Source organism: Glossina fuscipes, unplaced genomic scaffold, assembly GCF_014805625.2.
Source record: "Glossina fuscipes isolate IAEA_lab_2018 unplaced genomic scaffold, Yale_Gfus_2 117, whole genome shotgun sequence".
NCBI lineage: Eukaryota > Metazoa > Arthropoda > Insecta > Diptera > Glossinidae > Glossina > Glossina fuscipes.
The window spans coordinates 742,533-761,752 of NW_023998460.1; the positions used below are offsets into that span (position 1 = coordinate 742,533).

At 35.1% G+C, this 19,220-nt stretch overlaps 1 long non-coding RNA gene and 1 pseudogene across 1 annotated transcript; one reads left to right on the forward strand and one right to left on the reverse strand.

Moving 5' to 3' along the window:
• LOC119640303 lies at positions 1-3,040 on the forward strand. Its single transcript, XR_005247645.1, has 3 exons — positions 1-123; positions 1,054-1,736; positions 1,809-3,040. It is a non-coding gene; the product is annotated as an uncharacterized LOC119640303 (long non-coding RNA).
• Positions 3,041-5,939: 2,899 nt separating this feature from the next.
• LOC119640289 lies at positions 5,940-8,669 on the reverse strand (annotated as a pseudogene).
• Between the last annotated feature and the right edge of the window lie 10,551 nt (positions 8,670-19,220).

The window sequence follows — 19,220 nt, forward strand, 5'->3', positions numbered from 1 at the left end:
AGCTTACCCGCGAAAATCATCATTTTTAACATTACTTTAAATACAACGGTTTGCCGTCGATATCTGACCAGGGGACCAAATTATTCAGATCGATCTGGAGGGAATTACCGCATTGAAAGAATGGTAAATATTTAAGTCATCTGGAAAAATTAGAACTCTAGACTTGTGAATACAACGAGGGAAATTGTTTAGTAATAGAGACAAACGAAGATAACTTACGTGTGGGACGCCAGATAACTCAGGAGTTGAGCGAGAAAAAATTAAGAAGAACCCTTTGAGAACGACCCGTTAGATAAGACCGTAAACATAAAACCAAGTTATCAGCGAAGCCAAGATATTTTAAATTAAAAATCAATAAATTATATTCCACTTTGTCAACTGATTTTGAAAAATCAGTGTAAATTATGCCAATCTTTTTGTACTCCTCGAATCTTTTGAAGGCATCACCAGTAAGTACTAACAACTTGGCACGGAGAAATTATCGACGCAACCGCCAATATAAGTTGCTTAGTAACGAAAGCTTCCAACAACTTTGGCTATGCACCAAACTAGACAATTGCTCTATCATTCCCGATAATATTCCCTGAGAGACTCTTATAATTAAACTTCCATGAGAAAGAAAAGTAGCCTTTCCTCAAGCTATTATTAAATATACCTGTTATGGCACACAGAAGAGGTCAGCACATCGTTGGTACCTAGGGCGAATACCAGCCGGTCAAATATCAAGTTCTCTGATGACATATGAAAGAATTTCTGTCTACCAATTTAAGAACGAGTACGATCTTTAAAAATAGTGTGAAATTGCGCTCCTTTCGAGGCTTTCTTATCGCCTTATAGCGTAACAAATGGGGCACCCCCACCTTTCGCTTCATGTTTAAAATTTACAATATCTCTTAACGTCCCCAATTAATTAAGAACCCGTAGAACGTATATTTTAGCGTAACATGTCTTGTTGAGGGTACCACATTCCCGCCTAGCTTTAGAATATACTAGGTGGTCAATGACTAAGCCACTACCCTTGAATTCATTGAATTCACTTCTTCTCTTTCGCAGCGATCTCAACTGCTTGTTAAAGCAGAACGGACACTTTCAAGTTGGCGGAGTGCATACAATCGGAACAGCTTTGCAAATCGCATGGCACAGATTGCAGTGCATAAAAGATACTGACGCATCAATATCTTTCTAATCGAGATTCCAAACAACTTCATAATATATGTGAAGTTGCCTGCATCTGACATAGAGCCTTAATCAGACGAGTTCCCTAGAACCATTGGCAGTTAATATAGTCAAATTGGACAACCCTCAGCCTTGCAAGACAATTCTACAGAAGATCGGGCCTATGCCAAGTACCACATTGTAAATTTAGATATGTACCAACCCTTCTCTTCTGGGCAAGATGAGGTCTACCAAGGACCTCTAATTATTTAATTCCTGCGCATTTTGAGATAACATCAACCCTCACACAATGGTTACCCTGCTGTTTTCAAAATGTGATTGGATATACCAGCTTCCAATTAAATTTGTAAAAGACATGCCAATATGCAAGCGTTCCCCCGGAGAACCTTTGCATGCATCAACCAATGCTGTCACCTTTAACCGCCTAAGCAGGGTATTGCTAACTTTGCGAGTGACCCACCTGGCCCCCGTGGATTCCATAGTTCTTAGCATGCTTTGGAATTATGGTGTCGTTATGATCATAGCTTCATACTTACATTTTGGATTTTCTGTACTTCCGGGTAAGCAACCCCTACCACTCTCCCCCTTGGATTTATTGCATTAGAAGAAGTAATTAACCCAACATATGTCAGGTGCTCATCACACTGCGCTATCCTTGGCTTTTCGACAACCTACTGGCTGTGTACTGGACCTCGTGGGTAACTGACTACACTGATGTCGGGCAAGCAGACGACCCCTGGTACTATCGACAACTGTCGAAGGAAAGAAAAACTCTCTCAGTTTTTGAAAATTGATTTTGCTGAACATAGAAGAGGTCTTTTTAAAAGCCTTGCAATGCGTATCACTCGATTATTCTTAGCAACAACATAGAGTGATAGTCATCCTGCAGTAAAACGAATGGATTTTCCCGGGCATATTTGTATCGTTTGGAACAATGACACGCACCTTCACATTATAAATGTAGTTACATTGCATAAGGCCGAATTCATGGGTTCAACAGAGTCATTGTATGCTAACGGCATCGACGACGGTATAAAATAACTAAGATCCTAATTAAAAACCTTCTAACATCAGGTACGTTGAAATCAGTCAGTAATAAGATTGAATCCCTGGACTTCATGACTCGTATAAGTTATGAGATCTGACGAAGGGAGAATATAGAAGCACCTAATGTACAAATAGAATGACTGTAATTTCGCTTTTAGAGCCGCAGTTTGGTAACTCTGCGGGCGCGATCTGAACCCTTTTTTTTAGTTGTGTATAAATAAAAATTTTGTAACTCTTTTTTTATTTTACTGCTTTAGACGGCTTTATTGCTTACTTAATTATAAAAGAGTCCGAAATTATTAAAATACACTGAAGTTTTGCGTTGATATGTTTTTGGTTTTTGCGATCAGCAATTAAGGCTTTCGTCAACAAATGTCCTTCTTGTTTTTGCCGTGTTCTAGCCACATCTACCTTGCTTTGCGGCGTTTATAGTTTGTTTGCCGTGTTTTCAATTGTGCAAAATTTGCGTTCTAATTTAAGAGACATTTTTGCAAAATTTTTTGTTCTTTATATCTTCACAAACTCTATTTTGCCTCTTACTTTCTGATATTCGGTGTTTGTTTACGTCTTGTCGCACAGAAGCAGGTCCCGATCCTAAGCGGTTCATTACTTGTTGGCTTTGCAATCGTTATTGTCATGCAAAATCTGCAGGTATTATTGGTTGTGCTGCAGACGCAGTCCTAAAACTTTCTAATGGCCCGACTGCAGGCAGCGGGACATTGACTTTTCAAAGCTTTTCACTGAGTTTAGTAGAAAACTTGTGATATTATGGGATAATTTGAAAAATTGAATTATCGACAAATGAAATACTTTTCATATTATTATTATTATTATTATTATTTTAATTTTAGACTAATGAATTGAATTCTTAGACTAAAAAAGAGACATTGAGCACTAGCAACACAGGCTATCGGCTCTAATTTAAAAAAATGGATATTAGATAATAAGCTTAGTAGTATTAATAAAGTAAAATATTGAATTGATATTCTGTTCTGAAGTTGATTGTAGAATCTACAAAGGCTTAATCGTTCCAAATGCAATACTTCTAGCCAAGGAAAAGTTGAGGCAGTCGCAGAGAATGTGCTTTATAGTAAGAGTTTGTCCACAACAGCAGATTGGGGGAGAAGACTTCTTCAGGATCCATTGGTGAGTTGCAATATTTTCATATATTTTTGTGTCTCATTGGAACTACTTTTCTTTTTTTTATTTAATATAATGAATGCGAATAAATAAAAGAATGAACAAATGAGTAAATGTGTGAATGAGTGGGGGAGTGAATAATGAGAAAATATTGAACATAGGGAGAAATGAATAAATGAATGAGTGAAAAAACTAGTGAGTGAATGATTGAGTATGTGTTTGTTAAGTTATTATAGACGAACTTCAATGTTTGCTTACAGTAAATGAAACTTTCAGTTTCCATTTCTAACTTCTGCACAAATTTTCTTTATAATGTAAATCTATTGCACACCTGCGTTATTTCTTCACATTACACCAACAACACGTTGAGAATAAAAATATCAACAAGTTACTCATCTTATCATCGTCACCTTCATGTTTTTGGTTACCTAACTCATCCTTTTCTTTGTTTTTCTACCTCTGGAAGACTTCTTCTGTTTGGTTTTTAAATTTATGATTTCGTCTGTAAAAAATAAGCATATATTATTTGAAATTATAGTAAATAAGAAAAGCTTACCTAATGACATATTGGTTTTTGCTACAAGTTCGTCCGAAAAGAAAGAAAAATATTAATATAAATTTTAATAAATTATTAAAACATACCTATTGTATTTTATTATTGTTATTCATTGCGCTGCTTCTTCACCAATTGAATAAAACTAGTCAGGAGACGTTCCAGGGGAGATAAATGCTGTTTTTTATACATTTATATATATAAAATTATATATTATATAAAAACACTTGTACGAATATATGCGAACAATTAACACAAAATGTCCAAAAATATGCGAAAATCGAACGCCAGGTCTCTAAAAATTGAATAAAACTAATCAGGAAACATTAACAAAATGTTTAAAATACTGAGAACATATACGCTATTTTCTCTAAAGGCATTATTGAAAAAAGTAAACAAACATATACGCTCATGCTTATTCTCACATTTATAGGTAAATCGGAATCGGTCGTAGAGTTTTATCATGCCTTTAATACAAGACCCCGAATACGACGATAAGTAAACACAATCAGGAGCTCTATTATTGGCGGCAGGCTATGGGCACATATGCCCAAAAGCATTTCAATAAATAAATGGTATACAATATTTTAATGCGTGCTACAAAGGATGAACTAATCTGAAATCTTTTGGTAAAAATGGCACAAAAAGAAATTATACTCGTTTTTTTATTATACAAACAAAATCTTGCTATTTCAATTTTATTTAAGCAAAAATTATATGTAAGCAAGTTACTGTTTTTTTCATACAATTAAATGAAGGGTTTCAAATTTATTACTGTCATCATGATGATGGCCGAACATAATACTATGTAGCAAGGGAGATCCAAGTAACTTCTTGCCTTTGCCGCCCCCTGCCTTTAAGTTTCTGTTATTATGTTGTGTCGGCGAAGAAGGAGAAGTCGAGAAACTTAGTTTAAAGAAATTTGGTATAGGTGCTGAACTTTTACGTTCGTATTTACCCCCCGCTTTATCTTTCAGTAATTCCCTTTCACGTCTACAATATATAATTTGAAATTTCGTTTTAGTCTCACGGGATTTAATGTATACTATAACTTTTCAATGTGTGCCATAGTAAAAACTAATTTATTACTATCTGCGGATTTGCAAGAGCATTAGATACACCAAAAGAACGAACTTTGCTTGTACCAGTCTTTGCTTGTTTTATGATATTCGGCGGAATGGCTTGTTAACGATCTGCTTCATATTCAGTTTTGTGTAAACGTTGCCGATGTTTATACATATCGGCACTGGACGCAAAAGTCAATGGACAATCGGGGCAAGTGTACAACGCCTCACCCGTATGTGCTGAAATATGTTCCTATAAAAGAAAACAACTCTTATAGAAAAAGACAGAAAAAATTAAAGTAAAACTAACCCTTAAATCTTGGCCACGCTTAAAAGCGGACACAGTTATGATTCAAGTATATATGACGCTTTAGAGCTCTCTCGGTAGTCGATACTTTACTGCATATATGACAATGATGTTCATCGCTTGTATTCTCATGGATGTTTTTCATGTGCGTTTTCAAACCAGCCAAATGACGATACCATGCAGCACAAAGCTTGCATTGTTGCGGTTCCGGCGTTAATTTACTTTCAGTATGCTCCATGTCATTATGTTTTTTTATATTGTAACTTTTTAAAAATTTTACCGCACTTATCACATATAAATAGTTTTTGTGGATCATGATAATTTTTTAAATGTTGCTGCAATTTACGATCCGTCGGTAATTTTATAAAAAAAAAATCCCATATAAGAATAAAATTTATAGAAGACGAAACAGTTCAGAACAGAAAATAAGGAATTCGAATATCGATGATAACGTTCTAAATAGAAGTAAGAAAATTATGAATACTCGCCATTCTCACTTTTCCAGTTCCAAAGATTGTGAAGCCCTTTACTTTTTGTATTCTACGCCCAAAAATCCAAAAATCAAAAATTCCAAAACTCAATTTTCTTATAAAATAATTTATTACTTCCTATGTTTCACTTAAGAATTTGTTAAAAAAGTGAAGACATTTTTATTGCTGCTTTATTAGTGCTGCTGTCTCTTAACACCTCATGCAATACCGTCTCAGTCAAGTTTAGAAGATAATGCATTTGCCCCAGCGTATTGGTTTTTAAGTGTTTCTATGGTGTCCGACCTTCATTTTAAATTGAAATAAATAATTGAGGTATATCCATAACGCCTTCATCAATTTACAAATCCACGCGAGGATAGTCTTCCATTTTTCTGGAGAGTATGCACTTTTCCGTTTTTTTCAGGATGGAACAGCAAGTGTCTTAGATTTATTATCCTGTTCTATTTTTAAACTGAAAGTCACATTAGATTCCTTATGCAAAATGGACCATCTTTCAGATGCGCGGTAAACCAAGTATGTAATATGTGGTAATTTTTCAAAACGTATACGCATAAAACCCAAACAATTTAAGGTGTAACGCCAGTTCTTCATTAGAGCGGCGTTTCTCCCAACGTGGTCACTGTCAGACGTTATAATAATTAAGATGCCCTCTGGTCTTAAGAGTTCATAAGCCTTGCTGCAGCAATTGATGCGCTGCTCCGAACTTGGCATATATTCGAGCAATAAGCTGAACACAACACATTCGTAATATACAGTCGGTAAATAGGTCAGTGTATTATTATCCAACCCAACTTTAGGATTTTCCATGGACTTGATTTGAACATTTAGAAAATCGGTTTATAGAACATCATCAGTAGCTGGACACAAGTCAACAGCTGTCACTTCAAAATATGGTACTTAAGCAAATGGATTAAAGCAACTACCAATATCCAAGACTTTTATCTTTCAATCAAATCCTGTCCAAGAATCCAATAAGCAATTGCACACGAAGTCGTACGCATTTGATTTTGAACAGAACTCATGCGATTGTTGTAGAGAAAAGTGAAAGGCGACTCAAAAGCGATGGAGCTTAGGAATCAGTTTGCGCCATCTGGAAGTGAAAAGAAAATGTAAACATATTGCAAATTGTCGTTTTCTTACCCATGGTAGCTAATTGTCGAAAATACCTGCAAAGGGTAACAGATCCTCGTGAAAGTAATAAATCTAAACGATGATACATTAAGTTCATTGCGGGTCCTCAAGATCATTTCTTGGCATTGAATATGAAGGTAAATTTGCATGTTTGTTAAATTGTTCCAAAGTTAACGGCAAAGAAGCTGGCATTTGTAAGACAGGGCTATAAATGCACTGAGGCCGCTTTCTACTTGCAATAGACGTTGTCTGATTTTGAAAAAATCGGTGGAATTTTCTAAATATCCAATGTCGACTGGAAATGGTGCTTAATTTTGCGTATAGAGTTGTGCTAAGACATGATGAACTAAAATATTACCGTTCGTTTCCAAGAGGAAAGCGTAAACTTTTTCATTGATGATTCTGTTGCTGTTGATAACTTAAAACGTCCTCTGTTAAATCGGAGAGATAAAGATCAACGCCCACATTACCAAAAGGGGTACGGTATGAGTTATGGAAACCAAAGAATCTGCAGATCATAAAGATAACAATATTTAATTTGATGGAGTGAAATATATGAATAAATATACCTTTGCATTTTTTAGAAAATATTGCTGTGTTTACTTGCCGAGACTTCGCTAGAAATGGTTCACGGAAATCTTTTGCGAATGCGCCAGCGGCTACTTTTAAGAACTTTTCCGATTGCCTTTTAGTTAAAGTAAAAAACTTTCCATCTAATGATAGATTCGATTTGAACGACTCGTATTCGGAATAATTTGGGTTGGCTATATCACTAAGAAATTGCTTTTCATACATAACACGTTTCTCACCTGAAAGTATTTAAAATCATAATAAAAGCAAGAATTACTAAGAAAAATTTTAAAAGCAACAATTTACCCAAAACCACAGCACAAGCGTTAATTATAACTGAATGCAGCCAATATGTGTTTAGCATCGGAAAAGTTGTTTAATAATCCAGGTGTTATGTACACAAATTCGATGGGCTGGCTTTTTAAGGAAATTAAACTCAAATTTTGAAGTCATGCCAACATTTTAAAGTCAAATTCAAAACCCAAAGATTGATTGGTGAGAGTTTTGCTTAGAGATAAGTTGTTGATAAAACTAAGAATGTCTTCTTTACGTTCTCGTGGCTTTATATAAGCCGTGGGCAGAGTCTTGAGCAGAAGCTTATAACAATAACATATTTTTCGCTTCGGATACCAAAACCAGAGAAATTAAGTCATTGGAAGATAATAAATGCAAGATATTGGTTACTGTAGAAAAATAGAAGAAAAAATTATGGGATAGGATTGAATAATATTAACGGATTTTGTTTTAAAACACATGCCGTACTGTTTGCCACTTCCCATAGTTTTGTACTCATCCCTGATCCTACGTCTAATAATAAAATAATATATTTATTTTCTATCGCTGCCATGTAAAGATAGCGAAAATGCAAATCGTTATAGGATTGCAAACTGTTATCTGTGTTATCGCCAGCGTCATCGCTTCGCGGTAAAAATAAGATATGTTTTAAATGATTGCCTACCATCAGCAGTAGGTTGAATTTCGCTGTTAACATATTGCGTACATTGAAGTTCAATCATTGTTTTACAATTACCTCCACCAAATTTACCCAAGAAACGGAAAGCGACTAAAGTTGGATTGTCAGGGTTGCGTAAAATCTTCCAGTGGGCTTGCATAAGAGTAGCACGTACGGGTTGTATATCGTCATATAAGAAATTGCGAGGAAGCGCTGACGGCTGGACGCGCGGAGGCATATCTCGGCTAAAAATTGAATAGAAACAAATGAATACATGTTACACTTTGAAATATATCTACATATATTTACCTTAGAAGGACGTTATGTTGATATAAAGTAAATTTGTGCGGCGCACCACGCCGCTGCTGCACGATCCTACCACTATGGTCGTCTACACGCGCTTGCCTACATTTTCTCGACCATATGTTGTCTCATGGCCGCGTAGCAAATCTCGTACACTTTCTTAATGCTGCATGAACATCTTCTGCTGAAAAGGACGGCGTGAGATATTTCGAGGTCCAGGTCAAGCTATTTCGGAGAAGCACTTTCTTTTTAAAATAAGCTTTGTATGAGATCTTGCATATAGTACGTTGGTCGAGACTCTATTTGAAGTTAACAACGATTCAAATGAAGCACATATAATTGCATACTGGGACGATAAGAATGGAAATTGATTCGTAGTATCCAAAGTAAATTGATCAGATGTAAGGAAATAATACCAGTACGTAGCGATACTACCGATTTATCAACATCAATAAATGAGATACTGGCAGCATCTAAACTGATACGTACACCGTCCTTCGGTTTTAATGGAAAATTTTTACTGTGATCTGCTGAACTACTTAACGAGACACCATATGGCGACTTTGATTGAGATATATAATGGAATTGGCGGTCGTAATTAAGCAACCTCCAATTGGTTTCTGTATCGTAAACACCTGTAGACAGTGGAATGGCAGACCGGTTACAGTCCAAAAATAGGGTGAACACGTTGTTGTATATTCAGAGATATCGCCGCGAAAACACAAATGACTTCCCGCCACCTAAAACACTCAAAGATTTACGATCATTCCTTTGAATGGCAGGCTAACAATCTAACCTCATGCAACATTTAAAAATTTTTTTTTTTTTTGGATGTTGACTTAATATGTTTTCTTAACCACTGTGAAGATTGAAATGACCGAACAAATGAATTATTGGAACAAAAATTTGCGGCAGTAATCGGCAACTTGGACTATTTTGAAGTAGATGAAGAGGAGGAATTATCTGATTGGGAAAATAGTATTGAGAGTGGTGATTTAGATAGTACTGATGATAGTGGTCTCGAAATTGATTTGGAGGTATATCTTCTAAATATTAGGTTAACATCTTTTACACCTTTTACTACGGCACTTAAGGTAATTAATAAATAATATATCACTAAAATTGTGATAAAATTTGTAGGATAATTATATAATTTATTAACAGTTAATGAATTTTCTAATATATATGAAGATATATAGTTAATAGTTAATATATAGTTAATTTATTTTTTAAATTTATTAGTTGAAATATATTAGAATCAGTTATTCAGTTAGCAATTAATATTATTAATAATAATAATAAAGATAATTGTAAAATTTTAATTGAAAGTGAAAATATTTCATCAGAAGCTAGAGAAGTGACATAAATAAATAATACTAATATACCTCCTAGAGATACTAAAAATAAAATGTATGAAAATCGAAAAGTGTTAGAAACTAATCCTGCAGTTAAACAGATCATTGTTGTTTGAATTAATAAAATTAATCCTATTGCTAAAAGGATGTTTTATACTTATAAACATAAAGTTGAATATAAATGAAAGAGAATAGAGAGTTCATAGAATAATTTCAAGAAGTAGTTTAATTAAAATATTAATTTTGGAGATTAATAATAAAGTTCTTTTTTCATATTATTTTTTATTTCATTTTATTTTTACTTATGCTTCACAATTTCCGACAAATCGAAGGTAAATCAAAAAAATTTCAAACATCTGAGAGTAATTCAAAAAAATTTTAAACATCTTTACATCGCAATTTTTTCAAAGTGTTTATAACTATTTACAACTGCTTAAGAGTGTTTAAAACTGTTTAACGACATTTTATATGCTTTCGATCCGGGATTTCGCCATTAATTCAAAGTGTTTACAACTGCTTAAGAGTGTTTAAGACTGTTTAACTACATTTTAAATGCTTTCGATCCGGGATTTCGCTATTTTTTGAAAATGTTTACAAGCGTTTAAGACTGTTTAAGACTGTTTCATAAGATTTTTTATCCTTTCGATCTGGAATTTGGCTATTTTTTCAAAGTGTTTACAACTGTTTCAGACTGTTTAAGCCTGTTTAATGACATTTTATATACTTTCGATCCGGAATTTCGCTATTTTTTCATACTCTTATATATATTAGATTGCAAATTCATCCAAAGCATTTGCACGAATATATGTAAAAATTAACAGGATATATTCAAAAAAAGAAAACTTAATCTTGTTATAGTTGTTTTGATAATGCGTTTCAGAATAGAAAAGCGTGATTGACCTTACTTATTACATATTATAATACATAATATATAATGGCTGAAAGATAGTTTTCATTTAATTATTCAATTCTCTTTAGTAGGGGCGGCATATGAAAACTTACATTATTAACAGTTAAAATGGACATTTATACGTGCGAATACTTTCGCCATCAAACCAGCTGGCTCACTTTTCAATCCAATTATGCGCTCTTTAGTTTTATGAGTTTATGACAAATATCTTTCACTAGTTGGGAGAATTCGTCACGTCTTTCACCTCTTCCGTTAAGTGCATTCCTAAGACTTTAATAAAGCCTCTTCATTTAATTTTCGAAAAAATTTTAAATATTAAGAAAAAACCTTTTTTACTTCTTACTTGACAATCTTATTTTCTCCACGGTCAAAATTGAAATGACCGATTATATGAAAGAAGGAAAGAAATACACGTCTGCAAAATTTCTGCTAATTTGCAGTAACCGTTATCAGCTTTCACTGCATATGTGAAAACACATATGCGTTAAAAAAAAATAGCAGAATTGAAAAGGCTTGCCATCCCAAATACTTCTATTGACAGTTGTACGGAGATGAAACAAAATGCGAAAATAAAAAAATTTGTACTTATTTTAATTTTTTTTTTATTTTTTAAGAAACTAATTGATAAATATATATATAAATATTGTAAGTTTGTTGCGCTTGGTGATCTTCTCTACAATAATTTTTGGCTAACTCCGCTTCCGCATTTCTCTTTCTAATTCTAACGTCAAGGTACTTTACTCCTAAATATGTATATTCAAAACAAACCTCTCCACTTTCTTCCATTATAGCAGCAAACAAGTAAAATATACTTCGATTACATTACTACAGCAAATTCACGTGGAAAGAACACACATATTTACCTAAACATTTGTGGCGGTAATTAGAAAAAATTTAAGTAACTAATGTTCACCTACTCAAATTTTTGCGACTTTGGACGGACCTGTAGATGGATTTAAGTTTTCTTCAACTTTATACTGTTATCCGTATATCCTTCTGATCGGAGTTATTTCTTCTCTCCATTCAAAAATGCGCGTGCCTATCATTTGTGCGTGACTATTTAGCACATCAGGTTCGCATCGTAAATGTGGTCTTTTCTCAGGCACATAATTGCATTCTTTCGTGCAGCAAAGACAAACAAAACAATGAACGATAAAGTTAGAGTTCTCTGCAATTGAAACCTTATTATTTTTGCTTTGGTTTAATTTAGAAATCTTGATAAGTGATTATCCAAATTTTGTTCTAAAATTGACAATAATTTTAGAAATTGAATGTGAATCAAATGTTCAAGAATACCAGGCATAGAGGTCGTTTTATTATATTTATTATAGTATAGTAGATTGAATTTATAAAGGATATTGATATTCGAAAGAAAGTATTGAAATCTCGAAATCGCTTTAAGGCGTTCTTCAAGGACTTATGGACTTCAGTATGGCCTTCGGTACAGCGTATAATCTACTTTATCTGCTATACTATAATCTACTTTATTTAGTAAAGTCTTTCAAACTCTAATTTTTGAAACTGCATTCGTTCGCAACAGATTACTTTATTCATAACCATGAATTCAAGAATCTTGATCCGCTCCTCGATCTTGGTACTTCATTTGATTATAAACTTGGCTTCAATTTGCATATTGAAGAGCCTATCTGCCCTCGACTTTATTAAACACCGACGTACCATTTGTAACATGGGGCTAAGTATAATAATCTGTTAGAAATTCAATCCTGTGCTGTAGGACCTGTTTATTTCACGCAAGAGAAAAAGAAAACCCGTTCGAGAGGAGTAAAAACCAAGAAAAGTGGCCACAAATGTCTCTTTCAGAGTTCTGTTTGTAAAAAAACAACTGTAACAGAAAAATAGAAACAGCTATTGGAAAATGAATAATTAATCCCAAAATTAAAAAAAATTAAAGTGCTTCCGAAATTAAATTTGTGAATTGTGAAGAAAAAGAAATAGACAATTTCCTCTTTAAATATCGACCTAAATTAAGGAATGTTAAACAATGTGTACATTTTCAGCACAATGTATCGTGACTTCCTTCTATGCTCATTAATAGTGAGAAGGACCATGACAACTGTGGAAGCCTGCAAAAATTGAAGAAATTTTTATTAATCGAAAAGGAAAACATGGCTTACTGAGGGTGGTAGCAAGTATACTGAATTTTAGTGCACTAATAACTTATTGTTATTTACATAAAATTAAACACTTCTAGTTTTTTAAGACCTTGAAATGAAAATCATGGCAGTCTATTTCGAATCTTCTCATAATTAGCATTTGTAGAACGGCCTAGCTCCTGCGTGGTAGAGCGTTTACGAAATTTAGGACATGGCGTGCCGAATGACAAAAAAATTGAAATTAAAATAAGGTATAAAAGAAGAATCTAGCGAAACCGTTAAGGAACTTTCTCAGGTATGCCTCTGTGCTAGTTCTGTACATGCATCTTACTGTTTTATATACGGATTATTGTAATTTTTTTCTTGTCTTCCCCTTATAAACTTTGTATTAGCTTTCAATAATAATTATTATAAGATTCAATTGAATTAGTATGAGAGTCGTGGTTGCTAATTTATAATAGCTGAGTATCATGTGTAAGTAAATAAATGGCTAGAGTCAGAGAGTACGTAATGTGGCGAGAAAGCTAACTGGGTTAACCACCTCCTTACGAAGATATCGGAAGGCAAGTCTACTGAGTTAACCAACAAGTCTACCAAGGATTACCTTTCCAGTTGCTTCGGTATCACAATTAATCGCCATCAGCCTTTGAGATTGTGCCGGGCATAGAAAAGAACTATATCCGGCTCTACTTAACCAATCGCCCACATGAATACTACGCTTTTTCGCAAACATCTCTATAATAAAACTGTGGTTGCGCCTTTATCCAACGTGGCGAATAATCCAGTTTTATTGACTTTGACAGTCAATCGGCTCCTTTCGAACTACAACCTTGTTTCTTCTGTTTGGTTTTCGACGACGTTAAAGATTGTTTGCCGTTGTGGGCGTTGCAGGATTCGCGACCCCGTTGGGCCTGTTATGTCTGTCTTTTATAGCTAATAACAGAATTAGGGGTCATTAGATTTTCGACTTGCCCCTGCGAATCGACGCCAACGTTTCAGAAATTCTTTAACATGTCCCGATTTGTCAAGTTAAAATCTAACAAAATACTCCCCCTTGCGGAGTACGTAAGTCGGTTGATAGCGTGCTCGCCATTCTCAAAAAATATCTGTTAGTATTACAGTTTCACTATCGACGGCAATAAATTACGTATCAGTTTTTATTTATTTATTTACTTATTTATTTATTTATTCTACTTATACTAGAAACTCAACTAAACAAATAACAGTCGAGTTCAATTGGCTCTTAATGCAAAACTTATATTAATTAATAATAAAATTTAGTATAAGTATAATAAAACAAATAAGAAGAAAAAAAAAGCATGTACACTATCAGCATAGGGCCACACTTACAACCGGTACAGGACCAAATTGCAAATGAACCCCTAAGCCATCGCAAACATGCATGAGCCTGGCAACCGATAATAAATTGACAATAATTCATAACGACTTTTTAAGGATAAAAGCTAGTTTAAATACGACATAGGTGAATCGCGCGTATTAAGCAATGTTGCTTTAATGGACTTTAAAGAGTCCGATAACGAGAATAAGTGGTAGACGTCATTTAGGTTCTTGCAAACGACTCTAAGCCGATTGAACAGCTCATAATTAAATTTACACTGACTAAGCTTAACCAAGATAAAGTGCCTAGAGAAGCGGTTAGGGACATTAAATCCAATCTCACGAAGTAATGCGGGAGAGTCAATTGTACCAACCCAAATTTCTAAGGGCAAACAGCAAGAATTGCTTTTGAATAGATTCAATTGAATCTACGTAGCACCTATATGAAGGAGACCACACAACTGAGGCATACTCGAGTATGGGTCTAACCAAACACATGTACAGCCTTTTCGTAATGTAGGGATCATCAAGCTCTTTGGACCACCTTTTTATAAAACCAAGCGCGGACCTAGCTTTGCTAATCGAGAGCTCAATATGCAAGTTAAAACGTAACCTATGGTCAAATAGAACGTCTAAATCTGTGAACGAATCGACGCCCTCCAACTTATGCGAATCTATGAAATACTGAGTAATGAATGACTTTCTTCTTGAGAATGAAAGCTTCTTACATTTACTCAGATTTAGTTTCAGAAGATTCAAAGACCATCATGCAACAAAATTATCCAAATCACCTTGAAGCTGATGTGATTGCGATTCAACAAAGAAGGAAGAAAACAGTTTCACATCATCAGCATACATTAAGATCTGGCTGGAATTAACCACCGATGGGAGGTCGTTAATGTGTAAACTAAATAAAATGGGACCTAAGTGACTTCCTTGAGGTACGCCAGACGTAACGGGGAATTCATCCGAGGTGATGAAGTTAAACAAAACCCTGAAGGATCTATTGTGCAGATAAGAGCTTATCCATTTCACTAAGTAGGGTGGAAAACCAGAGGCTTGGAGTTTAAAAATAAGTAATCTATGGTTAACCATATCAAATGCTTTGCTTAAATCAGTGTAAATAACATCTGAAAGCCGTGCTGGTGCGGAGAAATATACGAATTAATGGCAAAGGCCAAATGCTGCACAATACGCTCGAACAACTTGGGCAAGACACTCAACTTGGCTATGCCTCTGTAGTTCTCAACAAATTGTCTACTTCCACTTTTGTGGATAGGAATAAGGAAACTACTCTTCCAACATGAAGGGAAAACACCTAAATACAAGGACATGTTAAAAATCTTTGAGATCACACCACATAACTCGACAGCGCAATATTTAAGTACACATGATGGAATTCCATCAGATCCAGGCGAACAACTGTATTTAAGAGAACTCAACCCCAAACGTCATCTTCCGAAATAACCAAGTTAGGTATTGAAACCGAGTTAATTATAGGATGTGGGTAGTTTGCTGATAAATCGAAATTAGCAATCGAAAAGTTTCGTCGGAAATATTCAGCAAATAGATTTGAGATTTCAAAATCATCCGAGGCATCAGAGCCATTAAAAGAAACATGAGAGGGATATGTGGAAATTTTTCTTTTAAAGTTAACAAATTTGAAGAAGAATTTAGGATTAGCAAACAGACAGGATTTAATGAACTGAAGGTATCTGCAGTAATAATGATGGTTGAGGGAGTTAAGTCTATGCCTCGCCACCGAGTAAGCGACATAGTCGAGCGCAGAGCCACTTTTCGAATATTCTTTGAATAGTGAGTTTTTTCTATTCTTGTGATATTTAATTGTCTTATTAAACCACGGGTGACACCTGCTTCGAGATCGACACTGCTTGATCGGAACAGATGCAGCAATAGCTAGATTTAATGTATTGTAGAACGATGGCAATAAGCTTTCAACACTCCCGGTTGAGAAATCAAGCGTCAAATGTGAAAGACGATGTTTTAGCAATACAATATTGATTTTATGAAAATCATAATATTTATTTAAAAAAGTTTGATTTGGCACATTAAGGCATTTCAACGAACCATCATTCATAAGATGAAAGGAAATGCATACTGATGGATGATTAGGATCCTCAGGTAAACTAAAAGGTGGACAACGATTTACGTTAATCTCGGGAAAATTGGCAAAGCAGAGATCAAGCAGTCTACCATTACAATTAGGGGTACGATTATATTGACTTAAATTATGATCAAACAATTCACTAAAGCACACAACAGCCCTATCAGACGTTGAAGTAGGAATCAATCAGCCAGAATTATCACTGTAAAACCAAGTGACTTGAGGCAAGTTGAAGTCACCCAATGCAACGACCAAATCGGTGGGTCTAGACAGCTTGGCCACTTCACAAATGAGGACAGCGTGTTTCTTGTAAATGGAGATATCAGAATTTGGGGGAATATAGGAGCAGGTTACAAATAGATGTTTATCAGGCATATTCGCACAAATAGCGATAAATTCAACGACAGGAGAAGTGGGAAATTCAATTAAATTAGACGGGACTGACGCAGATATGGCAATTAATACGCCACCACCAATGCGATTCACTCGATCATTTCTAAAGACTTGGAAATAATTATGAAAAAGTTCCGACGAATGAAGATCGGGTTTCAGCCAAGTTTCAGTGAAGGCCAAACAGAAAAACTCCGTGCTCGTTGAATTTAGAAGAGTAGAACGAGTTTTTGAATTTAGGCCCCTAACATTTTGATAAATCAGGGATAATGGGCCTGCAGAAACATTTAGTTTTCTGAAGGCGACAAGACTATTGCCTTGGTATTACGGGGTCGATCACGCGGTTTGTTTAACAACATATCACTGTTTTCAGTCGGAACTAATATTTTAAAAGAGGAGATTGCCCTAGATTGAGAAGGAGCTATTTTGAAGATGTTAACGCGCTTTAAGTTAACTGATGGGACTTTTGTCGCCAGATAACCTTTTATGTTATCCACCGATGTTTCAGGTGCCAGTCTTGACACAAATATTGCTTTTCTGGGAGGAACTGCCGTCAGGCAAATGTCATTATTTGGAACAAGAGGGGGGCTCACGGTAGGAGAGTTTCGAGTTGGGGAGAATATAGATGGGGTTATCGCCCTTGTACTGGCAGCTTTTGAGACTTGCCCAGCCTGGTGACCAGCATTCACACGCGAACAGCCAGGAGGAGAGGATTATTTATTTTTCTCTTCATAACTTTTAGGCGATGGCGATGGCGCTTGATTAGAGTGAGTGGCGGCTCTGGGCAGATATACCCTTGCCACTTCAGCGTAGCTTAAAACGGAAGGACTTACCGGCTTGTTTGTAACTGTTTTGCTACCAACCGACTCAGCAATATCGGAAACATTACTGTTCATTTTAGAGTTAGAGGGAGCGGTAACTTGTACCAACGAATCAGATTTGGAGAAAGCCTGAGGTGACGTCCCACACGCTACGCTACGAGTAGAAGATGAGTGTCCAATAAAACGACACTCATCAAACCTAGACTTAATGAGCTCAAACTTTTCCCACAAGGAGCCGAGATTTCTACTCAATTCCGAGAAACCATAACGGGTCTCCGTGAAAAGTTTATAAAAATCAATGTCCCGCTGCCTACAGTCAGGACATGACCATCTTAAGCCTTTAGACGGGTCAGCGACTGCGTCAGCAGCACGGCCGAGAATACCGACACACTTTGCATGACCAAAGCGCTCCCAGAGCCAACAAGAAACGAATCGATCAGATTCCGGGCCCGTTTTCGCCTGACAAGGTGTGTATAAACACTCCATGTCCTGTCAAAAAGGCAGTTGTGGATTATAAAGAACAGACAGACAAATCGCAAAAAAGGAAAAAAAAAAATCCTCAACGTAAAAATTTATCAACCAATTTGTGCAAAATTTTTCTGTTACGTTGACACTGTAACGAGAAATCAATAGCAAGGCAAACTACAAACACCGAATAAATAACCAGAGAAAAAGAGAGAAAACAAAAAAAAAAAAAAAAAAAAAGATATTTATATCAGAGCTCAAAATTTTCGTTTGCAAAAATTCAATGAATCAAAGCGTAAAGAAAAAATATTTCTTTTACTTTGAATTCACTCACTTTCTTCTCAAAGTATATTATAAATTCACACACTATAAGGCAAAATAGCCACGAAATTCAACAAGAAATTAAAATAATAATTGCCGAAACAAAATATAGAAGACTATACTGCGCGACAGAGTTGCCAGACTATAAAACAAAATTCTCTATTAAACTCTTACTCAACATATAAATTACAACAATTTTCTTAAATTACTATAATAGAGTTTCCAAGTCGTTAAAACATTAATAATTATTGTTGTTGTTATATTGTGCCGCTCTTCCTCTTGCTGGTCATATATTTTACAATTCTTCAATTTACAAATCTCATATATTTTGCCGGTATTCCTCTTGCTGGTCATATATTAAAGTAAATGGGAGTTATATTTCGCGAGGTGGAATGCCCGTATGATCCTAAACGCGTATTGTTAGTGAAATTATTAAATTATTAATTTTGGAATAGATGTATGTAACGGCCAAATAGGCTTAAACACTACCACTACACTTATATTATATTATGACAAGTTCCGCGAACGGTAGCCTATATACGTGTTATCCGATCAATCGGATGGAAAATCCAGTCATCAAAAAGGTTTGCTACTATTGTAGAATTTTTCCACACGAATCTTATCGTGACATAAGACTTACGTCTTAT